Raw genomic sequence first — 25938 nt, 5'->3', positions numbered from 1 at the left:
TTCTCACTGCGAGAATGCGGCGACCATTACCGTTATATTATCAAAATATCATTGCACATCCTGAAGGCACCCTTCGCCATTGTCTGCGGTGCAAAAATTACCCGGCCCCATAGGTCACTGCATACTGGTAAGATGCAGCAAAAGATGTATCGTGCATCAGACGTCATGAATATTGCATTTCGTTCGGCAAATCCAGCAGTGAACAGTACCCGTTCTACTTCGGCGTGCGGTCTGGCTTCAGGTTACTCTGGGAAGCGCGCCATCTGCCGGTGTCGACATGAAGTGCGTCACACGCCGCCGCCATGTGAGAGCACTACAATATTCTAGAACACTGTACTATAGACCTTTGCAACGAGGGCCCCCTGGGCGTCTCCATAATGCTCGCTGGGCTGTTGCGTGCGCCTGACGTCAGTACGGTGGAAGCGGCAGGGGAACCGGTTTGCAACAGTCCAGAGAGGAGGCGTTTTCTAAGTCCTCCTTGCCCGATGCAAAGGTCTATAGGGCCATTTTTTTTTAATCTACACCAGTGCAGCAAAAATTCATTGTAAGTATAGGAGATTTCCTGTTGTAGGTTAAACATATGGCCCTTATATCTAAGAACGTTGGGCGAGGGCGAAGTGCACGCCGCACCTCTCCGGTTGCCATGGTAACGGCGCATGCGCACATCTGGTTTCTCCCGGCCACCGCGAAATTAGTGTTCGACTGGTTGCCCAGTGTAGCTCTCGCTACGAAAAAAATGTTTGCATGCGAATCTAAGTGCCTCGATGTTTGCGAGAAAGCGCGTAGACAAGGCTGCCAGCGCACTTTCTCTTCAGCCGTCGAGCCATAGCCAAGGACGGAGTTCCGAGGTGACAAAGCGGTAAAGCGCAATCTCCGGCTTGTATTGTGTTGCGCGTTGTGACCCTCCACGACAGCTGGTGGCACAGAACGCCAAAAGTCAGCCGAAAGCGGCCCTGATAACTCGTTCAGCGTGTTACGTGAAACTGCAATGGGCGGCCATTCGATGGATTTGGGCAGGTTTATCAGGTGTCGCAGGCTCGCGTTACTTTACCTGGTGTCAGCTGCTTGATAGCCGTAACGGAAGCCGGAATGTGTTTGAAGAAGGCTGTCACAGAAGTGAACTGTAATCGCATTTGCAGAAGATATTTGCAAGGTTTGCCATAAAAAAAAAATATTTCTCGCACCCGTTTCGTCAGGACGTCCCCGCGAAATCTAGGGGAGTGCGTATTTTAGATTCGAATTCGAATCTAAAGGCCCTAAAACTTCATATTTACACGCCGCAGAGCGCCCCATCTGTGCGTCGCAGCTTCTTTCTGGAGCATCTTAGAGGGCGCTGAGGTCGCAAGATTTGGCAAGCTTTTCGGGAACAACAAAACGCAAGCAAAAAAAAGCGCGCGGTAACTTCTTTACCCCACGTGATGCTGATCGCCCAATGGGGACGCGCTATAATGATTTGCGCTGCGCCGGCAAACGCTGAAGGAAGACTAAGGTGTGGCAAAACTCAAAGCTTGTCATTACGAAGTTTGAAGGGTTTTATTCGAATCTAAGCAAGCACCCTATCACTTTCGGTATTGCGATCGCGAAAAAAATTGCTCACAATACAGTAAACACGGCATTCCGCAGCCCTCCACTAAGCAGCTGTTTCTTCTTTCACTCTCCACTTCCTTCACGGCCCACGGTTCAGGTGTACACCGAGAAATGTAACAGATACAGTGTCTTTCATATTGTTGCGAAGAAGGTCGGTAGTGGCGCGAGAGGAGCCCTCGCGCTAGGCCAGCCATTAATAATAATAATAATTGGTTCACAAGAAGGAAAAGGCACCGTATCTGTCACACTTGCTTATGGACACCTGAACCGCGCCGTAAGGGAAGGGAGGAAGGTTGGAGTGAAAGTGGAAAGAGAGAAAGGGGAGCGTAGTGGAGGACTACGGAGTAATTTCGACCACCTGGGGATCTTTAACGTGCGCTGACATCGCACAGCACACGGACGCCACTTTGTTTCGCCTCCATCGAAACAGCCGCCGTGGTCGTTAAGGGCTGGGGCAGTGCGCGCAGACGATGCTGGCGCGATCGGACAGGCCGGCTTCGGGTTCTTCACGATTCCAACAATACGTCTACATGAGGGCGAGAAGGCGAGTGATTCCTCCAGCGACGCCGACGCGAATGGCTCTCACGGGCCAACACACGCGAGAACGACACCAATCCGGGCAAGTATAAAACTACATGCTTGCTAGAACTAGAAATCATGAATGTCGGTGATGTCGACGGGCGGCCAGGTCACTGCTTTGCATTTCTTCATAGCGCGCCCGATTTTTCGGGCGTCAACGCGTACGTTTCTCAAGAATCTGCCGACAACTGCACGCACTTAAGGGCAGCGCATGAAAAGCCGCTTATTTGTTCGGTGGACTGTCGAAAAAAACAAGGCACTTTCTCAATTCAGCCTGGCTGCGCTGCCCGCCGTCTGATGCCAGCGACATCATCATGGCGGATTGCCCGACATGCATCGCTTCATGCAAGCTCGTTTTAAAAGTACATCGCCTGTTGTTGTTGTTGTTGTGACTGTAGGAAGAAGGAAAAGAAAATACACGGGCCTGCTACTGGCTCTGCAGCTCAGCCACCTCCGCTGCCTCGTGCGGACAGAAGAGAAAATAGAGAAGAAAGAAAAGGAAGATAGAAAGAAAGACGTGCACCGCAACAACAGCCGTCGTCCACCACCAGCGGTGGCGGGTGCAATGACGGCCTACAGCAGATAACAATTCGGTGCCAGGCTAGCCTCCGCCACAAGCGGCGGTGACCCACCTGTATCAGTCCCATCAGGGGAGATCTCCTCGGGAGACCTTACAGTACATCGCCTCCGCAATGACACAGCATACTTCTTCAAAGCGCTGGGCAATGTTTAACGACCAGCCGCCATTTCTGGTACTCTAAACGAGAAAAATATTGCGGTAAGTTGCGTTTACTTCTGTTTTTATGGGTCGCCCTCCATCAGTGGTCGAAATTACTCCGGAGAGCTCCACTACGGCAGCCCCTTTCTCTCTTTCCGCTTTCACTCGTCCACGGGAAAAGTGTGACAGATACTGCGTCATCCCCCCTAAAGCAATACTTACTACTCAAGGTTTCCAGCCTTCAGTGTAGCGCGGCCGGTAGCCACGTCTTACCCACGTGACGCTACGTGGGGTGTGACGTCACACCCCACGTAGGCTGGCAGGAGCTGCCAACTTGGGTATAGTGCTCTAGAATATCCCAATCTTCTAAAGCACTATAACTTGGGTCTCTCGTTTCACATGGTGGTGGTGGTGCAAACATTTATTATATTACATAGAGGTGTATACACTAGGTGGGATGCCTAGACAGGCATTCCATTGGCGTTTGCCGCAGCCCGGGCGCGGGTTCGTACCCGGGTTCGAACCCGACCTCGACGGCTGCGTTTCGATGGAGGCGAAACGAAGAGGCGTCCGTGTGTTGTGCGATGTCAGCCCACGTTAAAGATCCCCAGGTAGTCGAAAATACCCCGTATAGCCCTCCACTACGACTCCTCTTTCTCTCTTACCACTTTCACTTCCACCTTCCTCCTTTCCCTTACGAAGCGGTTGAGGTGTCCACAGAAAACAAGTGAGACAGTTACCACGCCTTTCCCTTCCTATAAATCAATCAATCAATCCCTTTATGGCGCGGTTCAGGTGTCCACAGAAGAAGTGTGACAGATACGACGCCTTTCCTGTGAACCAATTATTATTATTATTATTATTATTATTATTATTATTATTATTATTATTATTATTATTATTATTATTATTATTATTATTATTATTATTATTACTAGTATATACTCGGTACGAAAGGGTAGAGTCACTCAAAAGGGTCGCGCTTAATGCCCCGGGCCGCAGCCTACATAGCCATTGGCCGCGCTGCATTCAGCAGTCACTTGTCAAGTGTGGGCGGCAGTAATGTCCCTAGATTCCGTAATACAGCGATGTGGCAGAGGGATTGACGTCAGCTCATTTGCCGGCAGCAGCAAAGGCGGTACTGCTGGAAGCTAGAACTATACCAGAACCGCTAGAACTGAATACATATATACATATATATATATATATATATATATATATATATATATATATATATATATATATATATATATATATATATATATATATATATATATATATATATATATATATAACGCCGAGCTCTAGAACATCTAGATCACTATAAAATAAGAGTGTTGATGGAGACAGCATCAACGAAAGGGGTTACTCGCTCAGGTAATAACCGTCGCCAGCTTGTGTCACAGATATAAAAAATAGATGCTTTTATGCGCGCTCTGGGTGCCTGCTGCTGAGTGTACGAAACCGAAACTGCTCTTTCGTAAGTGAATCAAGACATTAGCGCCAGCACTAGCAAGCGTTGGAGCAGTTGGAGTAACTAACGTTTTAGTAACAGGGGATATGATGAGTACATTTTATCTATGATCCATGTTATGCATGAAGCAAGAACCATTGGTTCTACAGCAGTTCTACACGGGTTTGACCGGTTTGACGGCGAGTGCCATCAGGCGCCGTCTGCTGCGACCCGGTTGCAGCAGCGAAATGCTTCCTGCAACCGGGTTGCAGGAGCAAAATGCTTGCTGCAACCCATGACGTCTTATCCGGTTTAAGAAAAACGTCACGTCCGGCTATTGTTTTGTGGGTAGGTGGTTGTTTTTAGTAGCAGAATGGCTGGTCGTCGGAGCCGTGGGAGCTGCGTCGCCGTGCCAGCCGTGCGCTCTCGTGTTGTACGGTACGTAAGCAATTTTTTCTATTTTTTTAGATATTTCAGTATGCATGTATTGAGTCATTGCCCGCTGTCTGGAACTCTACATTTAGTTTTCAACTTCCCTGCGCCCAAATGTTCTGTTGACGACCATTGAGCCTGCTTGGCCGGCAGTGGGCCCGAACGGCCCAAAGGTGTATTATAGAAAGTTTCAATCGAAAGCTCAACGTAGTTCTACACCAATGAACATGCGGTTAAATACCGTTTATTAGGCCAACCGCACGAAAGTCTGTAAAACACGCCTGACTACCAGTCTTTGCGTGCGCCTAAAAAGGGCGGGAAACTTGGGTGAGCTTTCCTCAGCGGTCTGGATGAATATTTATTGATTGTAACGTCTTTGAGCTGATGGAGGGACTTGAGGAGATACTAGGACATGACAAAACAACGCGTAGAAGCAGGAAAGGCGAGGATCACACAGGCCTGTGTGGGAAGCTTTTGTTTCGGTGCACTACGACGTACTAACCATTTGTGCGACGTGACCCTTTGTGTGACCCGCATTGTAATGACGCGGTGTAGAATAATGATTTCATACCTCATTTTATGACTGCGCACTGTCAAGTGTATGCAGGGCCACTTTCTAATTACGGTGAGGTAAGCGATTTCGCCTTGTACTTGTCTTAATTTCTTTTGTGTGTGTAAACATCGCTTATAAGCTGACGTCTAATATTTGTACGCAGGGACCTTCCTGATATGTGTTTTGGAGTCTAGCATGGGCTTGCTGGTTGCTGAGGCTGAACAAATGGGACTATGAAAGGCGGAGGCAGCATATGCTCCAACGCCACAAGGTGAGCCCTGTACTTAATTTCAAAACAATTGCTGTGCCACCGGGACTGGTCATTTGTTTTAATTTTTACATGGGGAACATGGCACAGGTCACCAGTTTGCATAGAGTGCATAAAGGATTCGGATAAGCAAGCATCCCTGCAGCTTCCTGCAGTTGCGGTGTCCAGCTTGTAGTTCGCAGCCTTTCTTTCTCAGCTGCAATTAATGCATCGCAAACAGTGTGCAATGTAACAGTTGATTCAGACTAAGAAAACCAGACTAGCTCCAAAAACAAACAAATGTTTGCACGAGATGGAAGATCAAACCACGCTATATTGTCTTCTCAATTCGCTGTGAGAAACTAGCAAAGCTGCCTTCTTTAACGAATGGTATTCCTGCACAGATTGGTTGTGTCGCTTTTTTGTGCGTGTGACAAAGTTGCTGCAAGAACTTTATTTATTTATTTATTTGGTTACTATCAGGGCCGTTGAGCAGCTAAAAACAGTGACAGCTTCTCCGGGCACCGATATGCCTACCAGCCGAGTGTGGCAGGGTTGCTTCACATTAATCAAAGCAGCCTAGCAAATGAGGCTCACTGTAGCAGCAAGAATTGTGAGCACGCCCTCGCACTCACTTGCTTTGTCATCTCCTGCATCTTCTGGCGCAGCAGCGCCGTGCAGTCTTTTTCCACTCATCAGAGATGATCCTTTTATGCCAGGGGTCTTGGAGCACGGCCAGCGAAGCTGCGTGATGCAGTCTGCCCAGCTCAATTTTCAGCTAACGTTTTGAAAGCATTACCACCAGCCCTAATTTCAAACTAAAATAAGCTCAGACTTAGTACCCAGTTAGTACGCATTCATTTTTAATAAGGCGTTGACCACTTAATCTGCATGAACTTTCATTTGACATCACTATGCCTTCAAAAGCAAGGAGCCAGACATCCTGCCTTTTCTCTGCATGAACTTTCATTTGACATCACTATGCCTTCAAAAGCAAGGAGCCAGACATCCTGCCTTTTCTTTTATTTCCAAGTGTGCTTTTTTTTTTCTTGCTGAGGATTATAAGTGTGGTATTTATTAACAGGTATGTCATTTCAGTACCTCTCTCCGAGTGATCCTGAAACTGCTTTTGTCGGGCATTCAAGCAGAAAGGAGCACACGTTGCTTTTCTTTTGCAATAATGGAAGGGCTTGGTCTGGAAAAAAGAAGTTTTGCTTCTTTTTGTTCATTTTATCGTTATTTATTGTACTTTGTTTTCTGTTGTTTTGTTATTTTCTGGCTCCTGGATCATGAGAGAAAAGGCTTTGTCAATGCGGCCCACGTAGCAATATGAGTTTGAGACCGCTGCTCTATGCCCATAATGGCGTGGCTATCAATGGATTTCATAATGAGTTTGTCTGAGGTAATTGTCAAGCAAAAAACTACCATATGCCACTGGTCGGCCCGGACACACAACCTCCGCATCATGGTGTTAGAATAGAAATGCGTGAGCGGGCTGCTCCACACCAAGCAGTAAGTGGCGATACCGATGCGCTGATTTCTGTAGGCTGCCGAGAGACTGCGTTGACTGTTGGTGGCCGCGGGTTCGCTGGTTGCCGCAAGGAATGGCAGTCAGTTCTCAACTTTCGCTGACGCCCCCGCTCTACGCCTTTCTTCGATCATGGTATATTCTAAGTTGTAATGTAATGTGGAAAAAACGTGCATTGTTCTCCACTGTGATACAGACTACGTATTCTGCAATGAAAAATGTCAGCTTTTTTCGGTGCGAAAAGATGTCGAACAGCTTCAGCTATGGCGGCCGGCATACCAAGATAGGACCGAGCTATACAGTCACTGTTTGTGAGGGGCATTTGAAGCCCAGGTTTGTGTCCAAAACATGGATGACAGAGTTAAATGGGCATGTGCTACAAAGCGTTGCTCGTTGCTAGCAAAGGAAGCGGTCCCCACGATATTCTCTGCCGGCCTTGCCTACCTTTCAGACTTCGAAAAGTAGAAAGCCACCCACTGAAAGGCAGCCCCAGGAACCGAAAAAATAAAAGATCGTCAAACCTTGTGTAGAAGTGTCAGGTGAAGGTAGCACGTGCTTTACACGACACTGCGTGGGCATGGGCCGGCCCAAAAGCCGGCTGCGGCTCAGCCCACGGGTCGTCTGGGCCGACTCGTGAACATTTTTGCTGGACCCGGGGTGGACTTAAACGTGTGGGCCCGAGCCGGATTCGGGCTTGTACACAGAAAGCCGATGTCCGATTTATAGTCACTTTGTCAGAGTAAAAATCCGCGGCGTCGCAGCAACGAAACGGATGAAATAACTGGTACGCTTCGAGAAAAAGGTTTAGTCTTCATAGCTTATTTATTAACTTATTACGGCACCGCGGTGGCTTAGTCATTAAAGCTCTCGAGTACTGGGCTGGGATACCCTAGTCTGATCCTAATTGGGAGACAGCATTTCGGTCGGAGCTGAAAGCATGGCAGGCATATGCTATAGGTGACAGTTTCATTGAAGAACCCCATGTTGCCGAAGTGATCCGAACGCCTGTGCTACAGCATCCTCATACCTTGAGCCGGTTGGGGACCATTACTCCAGACATAGCTTTTTTTTTGATGTCATGTACACTTTTTTTTTTTTTTTCGTTGTGAGAAAATTCAAAACCAAACGTGGGTATGGTTTTCATTTTTAGCTGTTGATTGGAACGTCTCATAACAGAAATAGCCGCAAAGGCTTGATAGAGTTTAGAAATCTCCTTGACGTTGAAATAAGATAAATCTTGAATGAGCAATGTTTAAATGAGTCAATTAATGTCGTAAGCAATTAGACGTGCGCGGGCCCATTGAACGATTCAAACGAATATATGAAATTACTCCCCTCTGTGACTGAAGAGCAGCAGTCAGACACCGCTCTTGCATGTTTTAAAGCTTAAAATGCCATGTGCGGGTTACTCTAGTGTGGTGCAGCGTGGCATTCGCCTAATAAATTAGAGTAACGCTGGATGAGGCTGTTTAAGCTATCAGCGAGCACAGACAGTCTGGTCTGCGATAAGGTGCTTCCGCATATGGTCAGTTTTGTATACCACTGGAGACTAGGAACTGGAAACCTCATACAAACCACTGGGAAGGGCCAACGTGTGAACGCTTTATGAGGTTTGGCCTTTTCCAAGGTTGCTGTTCAACACTCGGGACGCCTCAGCCACAGATACAGTCTTGCTGCCGCAACGGCGCCATCTTTCTCGGAAGGGGGAATTGGAGGCGCGGGGGGGGGGGGGGGGGGGGGGGGGACCTTCTACATGCAGAATCAGCGAAGAGCATTGCAGCCAGAACACATGCCGGCCCTGGCGACGGTGCGATAAATATAGCTATGATATAACAGCGCCTCTCGCACACCACAGGGCGGGCACGCCGCCTGAGCTTCTTGTCTTTCTTCTACCACTGTCGCCTCCAGTTCAGATACATTAAATTGGGAAGAGTATTGGTTTTCTCTTTCTTTGACGGAGGTGATACTTATACTTAACTAACGGCCGTTTTGGCATGGCGTGAAGACTACATACACATGCAATTGGCTACCTTGCGTTTCCTCGAGATTTTAATGTTATATTTTGCTGCACGCGGTGTCTAAATATTAAAGCCTCCTCACAAGAAATCCGATTACTTTCTCTCTCTCTCTCTCTCTCTCTTTTTTTTTTTTTTTTTCGGGGCCCCCTCGAAAGTTTAGGCTTGGTGGGGAAGCAGGAAGCCGCTGTGGCAGTTTAAAGGGCAGCACACGAGGAGCTCACTGACTGCCGGCGTCTCACAGTCTGGCACACACCTGCGTCGATCGGCGTCTGTCTGCGTCCCATTGTCGGGGGCACTCCCATGTCGAACGCGGCACTGCGCGCTGTCGGCAAGACGAATTGGAGAAGCGTAGTGTAGATGGCTAGCGAGGACTTGGTCTGGGCCACACCGTCTGCGTCGCAAGGGCCGTTGCGCGCTGTCGGCCAGACGAAGGGGATGACCGCGTGGCCGGCTTGAGGGTACTGACCCAGGCGGGAAGACGCCGAGATTCACTTGAACCTTTTTGTTTCCCGATTGCCCGACTTGGGCTGCTGTCGCCGTCTGGCCAAACACCCCGCGTTCCTTTCCGGTGGGGAATTCTTGTCACAATAGTTGAAAGCGGCAGCTCTCGCGTTTGTCTCGTCGCCATCCTTAACAGGGGACATGGCTCTTAAAGCTATTTTTCCTACGTTTTTCAACAAATTTGATAAAACCTGGTATTCTGATTTAGTTTCTTGCACTGATTTCAAATATATAATTATGTTTCCAATTGGCCAATTAGTTCAGAAGATAAAATGAAATTGTTCATAATTTGCGGGAACAATGAAAAAATAACCGCACTACAAAAAATTCACGTGAACACTTTGCTAGGTACTAGAAAGCATAACAAATACAATGTTACGTGCACTTTTGTATAACAAATATTAGCGATGTTATAGCAGTTTAAAATTCACTGCGCCAAATGTGAGTGCCTTCCTGTCTGATTTAGAGCAAAATGGAAAACTTTGAACTGCTATAACATCGCTAATATTTGTTTAAAAAAAAGAAATGCTCCTAACATTGTATTCATTATGCTTTCTAGTACCTAGCAAAGTGTCCATGTGAATTTTTTTGTAGTGCTGTTATTTTTTCATTGTTTCTGCAAATTATGAACAATTAATTTCATTATCTCTTGAACTAATTGGCCAGTTGGAAAAATGGTGGCATGTTTGAAATCAGTGCAAGAAACTGAATCAGAATGCCAGGTTTTATCAAATTTGGTCAAAAATTGGAAAATAATTTTAAGAGCTATGTCCCCCTTTAAGCAGAAGCGAAATGCAATACAGCTGACATATTTCGTGGTGTGTTTGGAGACTGTAAACGGCCTAAACTAATGCATTCGTTTTCAGCTAATTTCTAAGTCTAGAGTTATCATGGGAAGACGAAAGAGTCACACTGGCCGTACTGCCCGAATCCGTAGGTCTCACTGCCTGTCGGAGGTTGGGCACACTACGAGCAGTGGCGTGCCGCGCCGGCGCGGCTCGTTCATACACAACCCTTCAGACACCACGCTCCACATCATGTTCTACTTGGCACTTGCTGTATTTCATTTTAAACCAGCCAAAAAACGAGACAGAGAATAGAAGCGAACGAGATGAGGCTGGCTTCTGTGTCTCGTCTTTTGGCTGGTTTAAAATGAATGATTACCAACTCGCCCAGTCGTTAACCTTGTTGCTGTATTTACAGGGCATTCCCACGTCTGCTGCTGTGGTTTAGTTTAGCACTGATGAACGCTGTCTATGTTGGGGTACATGCAACATAAATAGCATGAAAGTAAAAGATTGCACAGCCATTATTGTAGCTAGTTTGTAAAGCATGGGATGCATAATGTGGAGGTCTCGGACCTCAACAGTGGCATGTTTCTTGTTTTTGTTTTGTTTTCCTAGTTTGCAATGAGTTATTTCTCATTTGAGAGTAGATACACTGCTAATTGCCATTCATCACCAATGCTGATTTTGTTTTTATTAGTTATTTATATGCTTTCCTCAATTTTTTCCTTTTCTGCTAAATAGAAGAACATGAGCCTCTCATAGCCTGTGTTGCTTTGGGACATTAAATCCCATAAGCCAGACCAGCATGAGCCTCATTTCTGGCAGTCATAGATCTGTTTCATTGAACCTCTTTGTTAATAATAAGCTTGTCAAACATACGTCAGACAAAAACATACAGTATTATGGGTGTGACACCATGAAGGTGTCAATCATTAGAAATGTCACAAGTGTTGGGCAGGCATGGAGGGCCCATCATTAACATGTTAAAATTAAGGAATCTCCGGTGCCACTCAAGCGAAAACATGAGAAGCCACTGACAAAAAGCCGTGGAGTAGGGCATCTGGAGGAGGAAAGGGCTATCCTTGAGTGCAGTCTATCCTCACTGAAGTTATTACTGATCAGTGCCTTGGAAATTTTATCAGAACAGGCATGGATAAAAAAAATTATATCCACAAGATAAAGAGTGGAAATGTGCTGCTTATTGATGTGAACTCCAAACTAGTCTAGTGGTGCTTGAGCACATCATAGTGGTATAGTCCACATTTCTCAAGCTAAAAGAGTCATGTTTTTAGTCAAACTTATCGTTCGGGCATCAAGTATAGAAACAAGCATTGCATTTTCTACTAGTTTGTTCCAAATTGTTGCTAAGGTCATTTGTGTTATTTTAAACATCTATACATGTTTTGGCTGTTAGTCTTGCATTTTCAGCAATGCATTGATCTTTGAATAAAAATCAAATAGGTTATTTTGGTATGTCAGGTATAAAAAATTCAGCTAATAAAATCTTTTGACTTTAGAAACATGCTTCAAAACAATTTGAATGTTTCAAAACTCCCGTTTTATAGCTTCAAAGTGCTCGAGCCTGCTTCCACCTCTCCAAGTTGGTTTGTGGTTCAGGTCATTATTGACAATTCTGCATGACTGAATTGATGTCTTCAATTTGGAGTTTTGGGGAGGGTTGCATCCATTGGGAAGAGTGAAAAATGCTGGCCGAAGATAAGGAACGCTGCATTATGAAAATTCCGATTGCTATTGGGCAACCATCTCATGGATGATGGCACTTGAAAGCGTTTTGACTGGAGGTACTCTCACTGCTTGGGCTAGGCCAGTGCAGCACTTCATCTTACAGGAGCATATGCACCTAATTTTGGTCGCATTTTGCTTGTTAACGACATGCAAAACATTACTCTGTACAGATCATCGCCTGGTTTTTATCTTCAACCGCTAAATAATTTATAATTAAATTTTTGTCATCTGTTCCAGGGTGTCTATACTCCATTAACACACTGAATGTTAGTAGTGCTGCTACTGCACTTAAAATCAAGTGTTGGTCTCTGTTTGCAATATTTTTTAGCTGCTTTGAGAAGTATGATGCTCATGGACAGCCTCCTTAACAACATGAACTGGTGTATTTGTGATGAGGACCATATATCAGACAGCCAGAGGTTTTATGATGCTAGCATTGTAGCAACTGTCATGGTCCTGTAGTTCGGTGAGGGATTTGCCCATCTTGTGGTTGTTGCCCGTTTGCTGTGGCCACCCTCAAAGTAAATAGCTATGGTCCTGTCACATAGTTTGAGAACTTCTTGTTACTTGTATGGAAATTACTGTTTGGCACAAAATGACTTATGGCTGCCATCATGTGCATTATAGAGGGCGAGCGACTACATTTCGGTGGAACAGTTCCTCATTCTTTTTCACAGCCCATAGGAAGGATTTCGCAAGTTTAGAAAAATGAAATGTTCACAGCTGAGTCAGTCGCAATTCTGGAATCATGCTGTGTAGTTGACAAACGCTACAATCCGAGAGCAACGCATGTTGTCTAATGAACAGTGCAAGCGAAACTTCTTGGATGCAGCAGCAAATGAAAATGTGCACACATGGTTTTCAAGATGTCTCAACATTTATTTATATGCTTCACAACCTACCAAAGCCCGCATGCTTGCGTTATACCAAAGCACAATCAGCTGTCTGTTCTGATGTCTGCGGCCAGTGTTGATAAAGTTCTTTACCACCCATGGTGTCCATTTCTGCTGTGCATATGCACTGCAGTGATACATTGTCACACGCATGCAGAGAGCACTAGTACTGGCCTTACTTAGGGTAACCTTTTCGCTGTTTTGGCTTTTCTCATTCTTGAGCTATGCTACAGGGTGCACACTTTTCTTCTTGTCTGGTTCCTTTGACGAGTCATGAATTCAGCATTTGTACTTCTTTCCTTTTTGAGGGTGTAGTGACCATATGCAAATCCACTATTAGAATATATGAGCTGCTGCATTAGCTGCAGTCCTGCTATCTTTTTATTTAAATTTGGTACATCTCTGAGTTTCTCTGGGTGTTTTGTTGTTGTTCTGAGCTTGCATTCTTTTGTTTTTTCTCCCCGTGACAGCCGATCCTGCACGTGACTGATACTAGTCGAGAGATCACAACAGCTGCCCACCTTTCAAAGCATGGCATTCCCTGGCCCAAGTTGACTGCTCCCTGTGCTACTGGCTCAACAGTGTACTCACAAGTCTGCACTTCACTTACGAGCGTAATGGCAACACACACACGTTGGCCATAGCTTCTGTGTCAAAATAAAGTATTCCTACTTATGTGCCTTTTCATTCATTATTAACGCACATGATTGGAGTAATAAACACTCCAGTGCCAAAACACCATGTTGACACACTCATTTATGTTTAGACTGCCTACCTTCTGCATTACTTCTCTTTTTGTAACCTACCTAGTAAGGTAAGTATTTACTGTATGTGTCATAGAACCACATGTATTTGTTATTCCTTTTGAGACTGGAAATAATCTGCAAAACCAGTGAAGTAAGAAAAGTTCACAGATATATTTCGTAGACAATTTTTAGAGGTAAGCCCAATGAAGATGTTTCGAACTGCAGACAGGGACTGATGATAAAATGGCAAAGTGGTAGACAATTTTTAGAGGTAAGCCCAATGAAGATGTTTCGAACTGCAGACAGGGACTGATGATAAAATGGCAAAGTGGGTGGTGTTGAATTGCATAAGATTTGTTTAATTCAGTATTTTGCAGATGAGCAGCAACTTTCTCAATTGCAATGCTTACTTACACCCATACTGTCACCTCATGTAATGCTCAAACATTTGGCAGTGCTAATCACTTTACTAAAATATTGAAATCTTGGCCCTTCAAAGTGAATTGTGTTCAATAGCGAGGTGACATGCTTGTAGCAATGAGATTCTAACCTTGGATGCCCGCTTAATACACTATTGCTGTGCCTCTATGCTACTGGGATGGTGAGGCAGCATACTAAAAGGGCATAAAAAGCGTGTGCAGTAATTCTTTACATGTAACAATAGTTGAAGCCCTCGCCTAATTTAATGTGACTGCATTAAAAGGCCATATTTACCAAAAACGGCAATTTGAGCGACAAGGATGAGTGGCAGATAGTATGACCGGATGGATTGGTCTGTGTGATGTGAGGACCATGGTATGGTCCAGCTGCCTACCCAAGCAGCTCCTTTGACATGAGAAAAACTCATTGCCTTTCAGAATCCCGTCAGATGTGTGAGTTGGGAGTTCATTTACATAATGTGGTAATTAGTAATTTTACAAATTGGTATGTGTGATAAAAGTGCAAACTAAGATTGGTGAGTCAACAAGTAGCCAACTAAATGTACAGGAATGAGGATACAGGAGTCGTAAATGCTGTGGCATGTTTTCCTTAACAGCGGTGCTGAAGTGCCCCCGAAATATTTTTGCATTTGCTCAATTTATGTGTATTTCAGTTTCTGGTATAACCTTTCCCACACCTTTAACCTTTAGGCACAGTAATTATAAGTAAAATCGGCAGTTAAAGAAATAGCATTGTCAAGATGACAGCGTTCCAAAAATTGAGAAATAGTAATTAAGGTACGTATAGCAACAAAAGTTGCTACACTGTACCATCAGCATACACGTGTGATCCCAGCCATTTTTGGAACCATAAATGCAGTATTAACATCAGTAGTTTATCAATTCAGTTTCGGACTATCCTCATGTTTGACAAGATTTTAATGATGAAACTTTCAGCTTAATGCCTCCAGTAGCCTGAGTATTCTGAAGCATAGCATTGTTGCCTTACTTAATTACTTGGCACACTTTCCAATTTTGCAGTGAGAAATTTTCTTGGCTTAAAACTGAAAAATTTGGCAGTACTCTGTCAGGGACGAAGCAAGCTTTTGGAAAAGGAAAATAGAGTAAATGTCTCCGAGTAGACACCTCATATGTTCACTGTGAATGAAACTAATGAGCAAAAAAAAAAAAAGCATATGCTTTCAAGCAAAGTATTGCAATGCTTAATATTACATAGAATTCCTCCTGGCACATATAGATTTCATATTTCAAGCTGCCAGTTTCCATCATGCAAGGACGACGTCTGCTAGTTTCTATACAGCACCTTCGTGCTTTCGCACTGGCATGCCATGTTTTGTGAGAGGGTACCTTTCTATGTGGACTCAGCTAGGCTTAACCTGATTTCCATGAAATATATATGGAAGGGTGCTTAAACCAGATGCTATCAGGCTTTAAGTATACCTGCAGGTAAGGGCCCTGCCAACTACTATTTTTAATAAAGAAAATTTGATATATCTTCGTCACTTAGTGTTTGTCATATATACTCCCTCAAGCACAATTAATGTGGTCTAATCGAGCTGCTTGGTTGATACTAAAAATGAAAACGCAGCACTGACACCAAACATGGACGGGCTACTGCTCAATTAAAACGCCTGGAGAGAGTGCAACGTAAATCAATTTAATCGCTTTCACTTCTTTCTTGTCGACTGCGACGTAAAGTATCGGCAGCACTTGAGCAGTGGTCACCTTTACAAACCAAGCATGCTATGCGTCTGGTCATCGACTGGCAGCTGTCGGCCGGCGCATCGTTGCCGTCGATTCTCCTAGCGACGCCACGCCCTCCGCGGCACGGATTCAACCCTCTTTCCAGTTTGGTTGCTAATGGCCATCAATTTTCGCTGATTATTGCACTATAAGCAGGTAAGCCATCTCTACTAATTGAGCACATAAATAAAATATTTTATTGAGTTTAGTTTACAGCGCAGCCCTATGGCAGTCGCGTAATCGGCGAAGCGAATAAAGAGCACATCAGAGGATGAAAGTTCGGCGATTCACTCTGATGCATATCTTACGCACTGGATTTGTTAGAGACCAACATGGAATAATTTGAACAAATTGTTCTATATAAACGGTCATTTGGCTGCTGGATATATCATTGCTTGTAAATCCGGCAGCGCAAAATATATAGTAAAAAAAATTACTTCTTTTTCCATATTTTATGTTCACAACAAACATATGCATAACCACGCACTGAGATCAAGTGCCACATGAAAATTCGCGCTTCCACTTCAGTTCGAATAATAGCTCTCGAGGTCAAATGTTCGAATGAGTCGCGTTACATATGCTGTGTATGCAAGGTGGGTACGTGGGGGACGAATTAAACTGCACTGCAAAATATGGTTTGGTTTGGTTTATGAGGTCCCGAAGCAACTCGATCAGGCTATGAGATACGCCGTATATAGTGGAAGGCTCCGAGAATTTCGACCATCTAGCTGGGTTTTTACCGTACCGCGCAGTACACGCGGGCGCCTTGTTAGTATTCGCTCCCATCGAAAAGCAGTCACCCCAGTCAGGATTGAATCCCACACCCTTGGACACAGAAGTCGAGTACGCCAACTGCACCAGCACAGCGGGGGAGGGGGGGGGGGGACTGCAGAAGACACTGTTGCGTTGTTGGGTGGTTGGTTTTGCCCGCGGCTGCTACATTTTTGTGACATGGCCATGCAGTCCCGTTCCACCTAGCTTCCACTGGGCCATCGCAATTCAATCTCGACTTCCTATAAAATCGCAACCATGCAATTCCTGGCACGAAGTCGCCCCCTGGTCGAATTAGCATGGCTTACCCTGCTCGAGTCGCTCGTTTATACACGCTGGCCAACAAAGACGTACGGGATCTGTTGGCTCTTAAATGATCACAACGGTGCACTGCAATGCCGATCGACGCCACGTACACGCTTACGGGCGGCATGCAATTCGTTGCAGCCTCCGCTGCTGCGGGTGCGAGTCGTGAAAAAAGAAACTATGCCGAGACTGCGGGCATTGCAGAATTAACATGCAGTTTCACGGGTTGGTTCGGCTGGAGGCTTTTAATCGTGCCCGTGTATGCGGTGCGATAACAATTAATTAAGCAGGCGCTGGTATATAACTGATAATACTTTTTAACTAGTCATGCGCACTAGCGCCTCATTTACTAACAGCTATAGGTTCGCTGAGGTCGCAATTATAATATCTATATCAGTTTTTTAAATTTTGGAAACACCATTATCGTCCCCGCTTTTAGCACATGAATTTAGGCCGCGCATGGCAGAAAACGAAACCTCTCGGTCGAGGATAATTTAGTGCGCGCGGCATATATATGTACGGGTGTACGTTGTACGATCGCTTCGCTAGCCATTCCTCCCGGGCGCTCCCGAACATTATGAAAGGAGTGACATCCGCGGCGGTGCGTGGCGCGTATTCAGCATGCATGACTAGCGTGGCGATTTGCGCTCACCCGCTGTATAGTTTCGGTTTCGCCTGTGTACGGCCGAAACTACCCGAGCAGGTAGCGTAGATGGCAGCGTACTGCTCCGAAGTTGTCACTTGCTCCTTCGTAGCGCACAGGAGGGACGGCAAGCTTCGAGAGCAAGGTATACCCGCACATATGAAACGGGCTCATAAGAGAGCCAGGTCATAGCCTCCTCTATTTTTTCGAAAAAAATAGAGGAGGTTATGGCCAGGTACGCGCTCGATCATCACAGTGGTTTCAATTTAGCCCGCGCATAAAAATTTCTTGCGCTAAATACGCCAACAGAATTATGTTTTGGGAAAGTTTACACTGATATAGATACTGACATGGGCGTCGGCATGACCCCCTGCATGGTGCCAAAAGATTCTTATTCACTGAAACTGCATTCAGAACACAATTTGTTCATTCTAGAAGGACAAACTCGTGGAAGTTTAAATTTTGGGGCTTGTGTTATTAAATTAAGGAAAAAAAGTATGGGAGATGGAATAAACCCCACCCTTTACAACCCCCTTTACTGATACATTATCACCAGGTTTGATTTGGTTGTTTAATCTGATGCAAAAATTCATAAGAATAGCAATAAATGGACAGCAGAAAACAATTAAGTAGTTCAGTTTGGTAGTTAAAATCTTAAGGGTCACTGTATAAAATGCTTTTTGAAGATTAAGAAAAGGTAGCTAATTTTATTTGAGTTGAACATGCCCATGCTTCTCATTTAGTGAATCCGTATATACAAAGCATTTCTCATCACCTGATGGGCCAGCTCATCAAGACACTTACAGTAATTGTTTAACTGTGGCTGCTTCCTCTTTGTACGAAATAAAAAACTAACTTGAATTTGAGGCAAAAATTTCTAAGAAAGGAAAAGGCGCGAGTACTGAGTCATCAAAAGTGCCTTAAAATTGAGATACTCGCTTAAAATCAAGAGACTTAGCTGCAGTATATGCAGCCAAAGAAGAAACAGAAAAAGGCTTTTGAAATGCCAAAACAAGTGATTTTAATAGCACCCCCAAAATTCAGCAAGAGTACTGGGCAATTTTAGAGTGTATGGCTAAAGCAGAATTCATTTTACCCAAATTTAATACTCAAGTTGGCTGTTCTGCCAATGCCAAATTTTTATAAAAAATTTTAACACTTAGCACAAAAAAAGCCTAGCCTTGAAGGCTTTTGCTTTCTTTTCTAGAATGCATTCATACCTTCAGTTAGAAATGTTAAGAGAAGCACGATCAAAAGCGACCATTCAGAGCTTCATTGGAACTATCCAAAATATAAGTTATGAACTGCAAAATAAAACGACCCAAGTTTAAGGTCTAATTGTGTTTTTTAAGTTTCGCTCTCAGCTATGCTGGTTCCTGTAGACCTTTCCTCAACTCTTTAAACTGTACTTCAAGACCTAGTAGAAGTAGTAGTAATAAACTTTATTTGGCTACAAAAATGAGTGCCAAAGAGGTTTGCAACTTATAGAGCCAGGGCCATCTGTCACTTCGACATGGAGGACTCCAGCCAGGTACACCAATTAAAAGGAGGAGAGTCAAGATGAATGGGGGACTGAATGGCAATGGTGAAAAGGAAAAGCAGTGTTCTAGGTTAATGCAAATGAGAGATATAGTTGGGACAAGATGCTTTAGGTGGAAACGGTAAAGAAAGAAATGCGCTGGGAGAAGGAGGAAGAAACTTTAATGACACGGAGTATTAGGCACCGAGAATGTCCCGAGTACGGATCACCAAAGCCAACCAGTCCGTCAGCTGATGCAAGACTAGCCAAGCCCACCAGGTCGGGAAACAAAAGTGAGGAAAATGAAATATGCCGGGATGGTGAGAAAATTTGTTCCCATTTTACGTTTGACATGAAATTTAGTGACAGAAGAAAGGAAGAGGTGTCAAAAGAAGAATGAGATAATCTCGAAAATGCCTGGAAAGCAGCTTCATTCATCAAATTGACAGGTTGAAAGAAGCCGGCTATCCGGAACATGGTGTCATCTCAGTTGCTGAAGGAACCTATAAAAAAATGAAAACAAACAGCAAGGAAGCTATGCCTAACACAGCGGACAGAATACAACAACAAAATCTGGTTGCAATACCCTATCTGCACAGCATATCGCATGATTTGAAACGAATAGGCAAAAAAGTAAATATCGAAGTAGTTTTTACAGCTTCGGAAAAGTTATTGAAGCTTTGTAGGATCACTCAAACTTGTGGTGTGCAGCAACGCGCATGTAGCATAAAACACCAGACTTTATTTGTACCCTGCAGCACAGGTGTGGTGTACGAGATCCCACTAAGCTGTGGGAAATGTTACATTAGACAAACGGGTAGATGCAAGACTAGCCAAGCCCACCAGGTCGGGAAACAAAAGTGAGGAAAATGAAATATGCCGGGATGGTGAGAAAATTTGTTCCCATTTTACGTTTGACATGAAATTTAGTGACAGAAGAAAGGAAGAGGTGTCAAAAGAAGAATGAGATAATCTCGAAAATGCCTGGAAAGCAGCTTCATTCATCAAATTGACAGGTTGAAAGAAGCCGGCTATCCGGAACATGGTGTCATGGCTCTGAGAACACAATTATACCTATGAAAAACTTGCAAAAAAGAAACATCTGCGAAGGAAACGTTGCTTTGCACTGCAGCAGGTGCACAGGTTGTATGCCCTGGCTTCTACAGGGCTTAAAGCCAGGGGGTGTGTCAGAGACCCCCCCCGTAATATTTAAGAGGGGTCTGAGATCCCCAAAAGCTTGAATTCAAGCATGAGCACTGTAAGAATACAAACCAAGTAATCATTGTTTTGTTCTTGTCAGTGGTGTAATTGAAAGATTTCTTCTCTATTGTTTCAACAGTTTCACATTGAGTATTAATAAAAACCAGAGATGGAGAAAACTAATGATTTCTCCCCTTTGTATAAAACGATTTGCAAAACAGGCAACCAGCCACTTTCTCTCTTTATTTCCCTTTCCACCAATGCTCGAACCAGTACAGACCCCCTCCGATTGAGCCAGACTTTTTTAAGCACTGGGCTTCACAAAACAAAGATTATTGGTAGAAGCAACAAGCAGATTACAAGAGAGATTCTGGAGGCAAGAGTCATCAAACAGAAAAAGGGCTTGTGCGTCAGTGCACCTTCAATAATGCTCAGTGAAAAAGAACTTGAGATCCTGTAAGTAGCGTAGGTTTACTCAAAACGCTTAGTATTGTTATATCTTTTCTTGTATGGCAGTTTCCGGTTCTATATCTGGTGGTTTTTAAGGCTAACGACACGACTTAATCCTGCTCATTCATACTTTACATTTTGACAACAGAAGCCCATATACAGCTCAACCTGGCTTTTTCATTTGTCTTCATCGAATGTTTAGCGGTGAGGCATGTGCTTGCTCATGGTGTATACTACTTCACTTGTGTTTTGATTTTTGTGATTTCTTGTTTATTGTTATTTATTTATTTTTTTGTCAGTGCTTTGTTAGGAGAGAAAACTGGTATATGTGTATATGACGTTTTGACTTCGGCTGAGTCACATGTTATGAAAATGTGCATAAATTCCTCCGTTTTCCAATAAACCTCAGTTGACAGTCGGTGCTGTGTTCATCTCCCTACCTCTGACCCCATATATCTCAATCTCAAAGACCTCATTCCAATAGTAACACGCACAAGTATTGATACAGTCATAAATTTATTACAATGAACAAGACTTTGCTGTCAACCATGATGAACTTGACTTTCTGCAACATCTAATGTCAAAGTGAAAGTGATCGCTCCTTCTGCTTATATGCTTTACTTATTATTAAGGAGATTATTAAGTTGGTTTAGACCTCAAGGCAGAATATTAGTTTAAATAGTTTAGTCACAGAAACAAAAAAACACGGAAAAGAAATTATAACCGAGCTTTTTCTTGGTTGAAGCGCGCCGTATAGAGGAAGAAAGTAAATATATTTACACAGGTGGAAGCAGGCTCAAGCATTTTAGAACAGCTCAGGGAGCAGTAATAAAGTAACTTCGGAGCAGCTTTGAAGCAATAAAACGAGAGTTTTGGAGCAATCACATTATGTCTTGGAGCAAGATTCTAGACTCGCTTTTAATAATAGAATTCTAGCTTCCTCACTTAACTCTGACTGTCGAATATTTCGAAAAAAAAAAAAATCACCTCCAGTGTCGAACTATTTCAAACGCTATGCGTTTAGCGCAATACCCGTACTGCAAAAACGCCGCGGGACGGCATACAGCCGCAGCACCTGTACGGCAAAACCAGTCAAAGGGTTAAATAGCAGCAAATGGAATGCTGCCTTCTACACTTCATAATTGAAGATCGTTTAACTAAGAGATTTATACTGTTTTGTAAGATTCAAAAGTGGACTTCACCACCTTGATGCACTCAAGTATTGCCACTAGTTCGAAGTTCACATCAATGAACAGTACATTTCTGCTTTCTATCTTGTGCATATTCTTTTTGATCCTGCGCCTGTGCCGATAAATTTCTGGGTACTGGCCAGTAACGCCTTCAGGGAAGATAGGTGGCACTTTAAGTATAGCCTTTTTCCCCTTCAAATTCATTACTTTATGGCCCTCTGTGGCTGCTCAAATTATTGCTTGAGCTATCTTAGTTTTAGCACACTGGCGATAGGCCCCGTATGACTTTCCAACACTTTTGAAAACACATTTAGTGACTGGCACCTAAGTGGCATCACCTCCATAAGAGTTCCAAGTGTGCTTTTGTCTGTCGTAGGCATGACAGGCTAGATGGTGAAGCACCTGCTTGTATTCACAGCAGAATCGCTACAAACAAACCGTGTAGTTCGTTGCGGCTGGACAAGTTTCCAATGGCTCGTAGTCATCATCGGCCAGACTATACCAACTGCAGGGTGAAGGCCTCTCCCATACTCCTCTACCTGTGCTAGCTGCATCCACTTTACTCCTGCAAACTTTTTAACCACATCCGCTCACCTAACTTTCTGCTGTCCCCTGCGACGATTTGCTTCCCTTGGAATCGTTTATTACCCTAAGCGAACATCGGTTGTCCTCTCTACGCATTACACGCCCTGCCCATGCCCATTTCATCTTCTTGATTTCCACTAGAATGTAATTAACTCGTTATTTCTCTAACTCACTCTATGTGCTTCCTATTTTTTAACGTTACACCTACCATTTTTCATTCCATAGTCATCTGCGTTGTCCTCAACTTAAATAGAACCCTTTTCGTTAGCCTCCATGTTTCAGCTCCATAGATGAGTAAGTGTAAGATGCAACTGCTGTATACCTTCCTCTTGAGCAATACCGCTAAGATACTAGTCATAATCTCAGAATACTTACCAAATGCACTCCATCCCAATCTTATTCTTCTAGTTATTTCCCTTTCATGATCTAGATCTGCGGTTACTACCTGTCCTGAGTAAACATATTCGTCTACAACTTCCAGTGCTTCGCTACCTCGTAGTAGTCTGGTGCGCCTGCTTCACTCGCTGATCTCATTTTCCTCACCACAGGCGATTCAAAAGGCCGGAAGTAGGTGCTATATCAAGAGCACAGAACATTTTCCGTAACGAATTCCTCAAATTTGCTTATAAGCAAACATTATGCTGCATACTTTTCTAGTATATTAAAATTTTATACATATTAGGCTCGGGTGAGATGCATTACACCTCTGCTACCGGTGTGCTGCCATCGTTTTGACTACACCAACCACATACCCTGTATACAGAACTCATAACAGACCATTGCCCAGCTGCGCTTCTCATAGTCGCTTAACTTAATTTTCTCGGATTGCGGTTCTTGCTGTCAATACCAGTAATGGCCCACTCTGCGGCAAAACCGTGCTCCACTAAATTTAATGTCAGAACATTAATGCAGTCGAATTGGAGCAATTTTGGAGCAGGGAAAGCAGGCTGGAGCAGAATGAAGCAAATGGAGCAGCACTTCCACCCCTGCATTTAGGATGAATGCAAAGAAAGGAATACTGCAATCAAATTCTAAATTCTAAGTTCATTCTAAGTTCAAAAGGCAAGCCACCATGTCAGTGTTATCACTCAGTATCCTAATTTCTAAGTTCAATATCACAGGAAAGACAATTGTGCCAAGCTCAAGCTTAACACTGTTCAACATGATCCAGTTACATATATATATATTCCTGCCGAACATAATCACAGTTCCCATATTGTAAGGAATCTTTATCAACCATGCTTTTATTTATGTGTTTATTGATACCTCAGAGGTCCTAATGCAAGACTTTACAATGATAAATGGCGACAGGCTGGTGGTATACATGGCTATGATTAGACAGGTTCTTCGATGGCAGTACTGAAGCTTACAGGATCACTGATGACGGATGATTCCAGTTGTGAACAGTGCTTGCGAAAAATGACTCATTAAATGTAGTTGTGTGGGCATGCGGTGAAACTCCACTTTTACGATGACCTGTGCGAGGTGTTCTATACACAGGTTAGCCGAGACGACTGCCATGAGGTCTTGTATGAAAAGCTTGTGATAAAGGCAGGCATGAAGTACAGTGACTAGAACAGAGACTGTAACAGAGATTTCATGGCAGAGATGCTGAAGGAGTATTCGAGGGAATGAAACTGGTGGCATGGTTTTTAACAGGCTCATAAGGTTCAGTAAAGTTACAGTAGTGTGGATCAACTATATGATTGGTATATTAAAGTTGTGATCACACAAGGGTTTTGTAATCTAGTAATTTTACACAAGAAGGTGCCAGCCATGGGTAGGTTACGATAGAGGTATCCAACAGTTCTATTAGAGTAATTAGTTACATGGCTTACAAGGCAAGACAATGTTAAGCCATTAATGAGGTGAACACCAAGGTACTTAAACGAATTCTTTGAAAAAGTAGTACTAGTGTTAATTTTGTAAGTAGGATGTGTTGTTTTGGCAGTGGTGAGAAGAAATCAACAGTTTAAAGCTTCTCAGGGACGGAGGCCACATAGCACATCACTATTGTATGCGAATTAGATATTGATATAAGGCAGAAGCGTCGGACGAGTTGGTTACAGAGCAGCGAAGTACACAGTCATCAACTAAAATGTGGATGGTAGAAGTTACTGAAGGGAGATCGTTAAGAGTAAGGGACAGTGCTTTGTGGAACACATAGCTGAAAGAAAACTTTGAGAAAGAGGACTGGGTATTAGCAGTAACAAACCGCGCGCGGTCGGTCAGAAAGCCTTGGATCAAACTAGTGGATAGAGGTTTGTTCAATTCAGGCAGCTTCAGCAGAATGCGGGCAACGTGAAAAATGCGTGCAGACAGGCGACGCAACTTGGGAAAAGCGGTAAAAGAAAATCGAGTACCGAACCTGCTGGATATTTTTTTCGAAGTTAATATTGGGATATATTGAGGGCGAAATGCACCATTTCGGCTCCATATTAGTGCCTATACCCTGTGCGATTCAGGGAACGTAGGAACGGGCGAATGCTAAATATTTTTTACACACTCTTGCACACTACGCGAACGCGCACACCTCGTGAATAACGTGAAATAGAAGTGTCCTTTCGCTAAGGCAGTTTTGGGAAAACTGCTAGCAGCTTTGAAAAGACCCGTTTTATCTGGAGTGTCCGGCACTGCAAAAGAAAGAGCACATAAACACCCTTCCAGAATCAGCCAAGCGATCACATACGGTGATTACATCAACACCGCAACCTTCAAAACGAAAGCCAAGACCACCTACACATTGAGAATATTCTTCTTCCATGGCAGCACAAACCAAATCACGATCCCCATACACAGGCCTTTTACATACGCTCTTGGTTTTTACTATGCCACACTGTGCACCATTCATGCTTCAAAAATAAATCCAAGACGCCCTGTTCGTAAGGCAACACGCAAATATGATTTGTTGCAGAATGAACGGAGAGACCAACGGGGTCCGCAGGTAGGAGCACTCTTTCAACTTCTGTGGATGCACGAAGCCTCTAATGCGTCTATCGCCTCTGTCGTTACTAACGTAATCCATGAAGAAACTGCAAGATGAGCACTGAGGCACGAAATGTGGACGGCGCAAAAATCGCGATTCACACGACCACACATTCCAAACGTCGTTTACAAACACACGACATGTGATCTGCCTTGGGCTTTCCTGCAAAAACACCAATCCGAAAGTAATAAACAAAGCCAAGCCAATCCATGGGTTGCAATAACGATTTGCTTATTTTCACCCGGTTGCACCAAGCTTCTAGCTTATTCCAACCGGGTCGCAGCAACGCCGGCCCTTGCCATCATCAATCCAATCC

The 25938-nt window shown here is 44.0% G+C and overlaps 1 long non-coding RNA gene across 1 annotated transcript; it reads left to right on the top strand.

Annotated features, from left to right (window-relative positions):
- Window positions 1-4617: 4617 nt before the first annotated feature.
- On the top strand, window positions 4618-13718 carry LOC146175838 (uncharacterized). The gene is made up of 3 exons (XR_014701476.1): window positions 4618-4775; window positions 5486-5593; window positions 13514-13718. It is a non-coding gene; the product is annotated as an uncharacterized LOC146175838 (long non-coding RNA).
- The last annotated feature ends 12220 nt before the right edge of the window (window positions 13719-25938 follow it).

Source organism: Amblyomma maculatum, chromosome 10 (genome assembly GCF_055883805.1).
Source record: "Amblyomma maculatum isolate TAMU_Amacu chromosome 10, ASM5588380v1, whole genome shotgun sequence".
Taxonomy (NCBI): domain Eukaryota; kingdom Metazoa; phylum Arthropoda; class Arachnida; order Ixodida; family Ixodidae; genus Amblyomma; species Amblyomma maculatum.
Note: the sequence above shows the minus strand (reverse complement) of the source record. Positions and strands in the feature narration are given on the sequence as shown.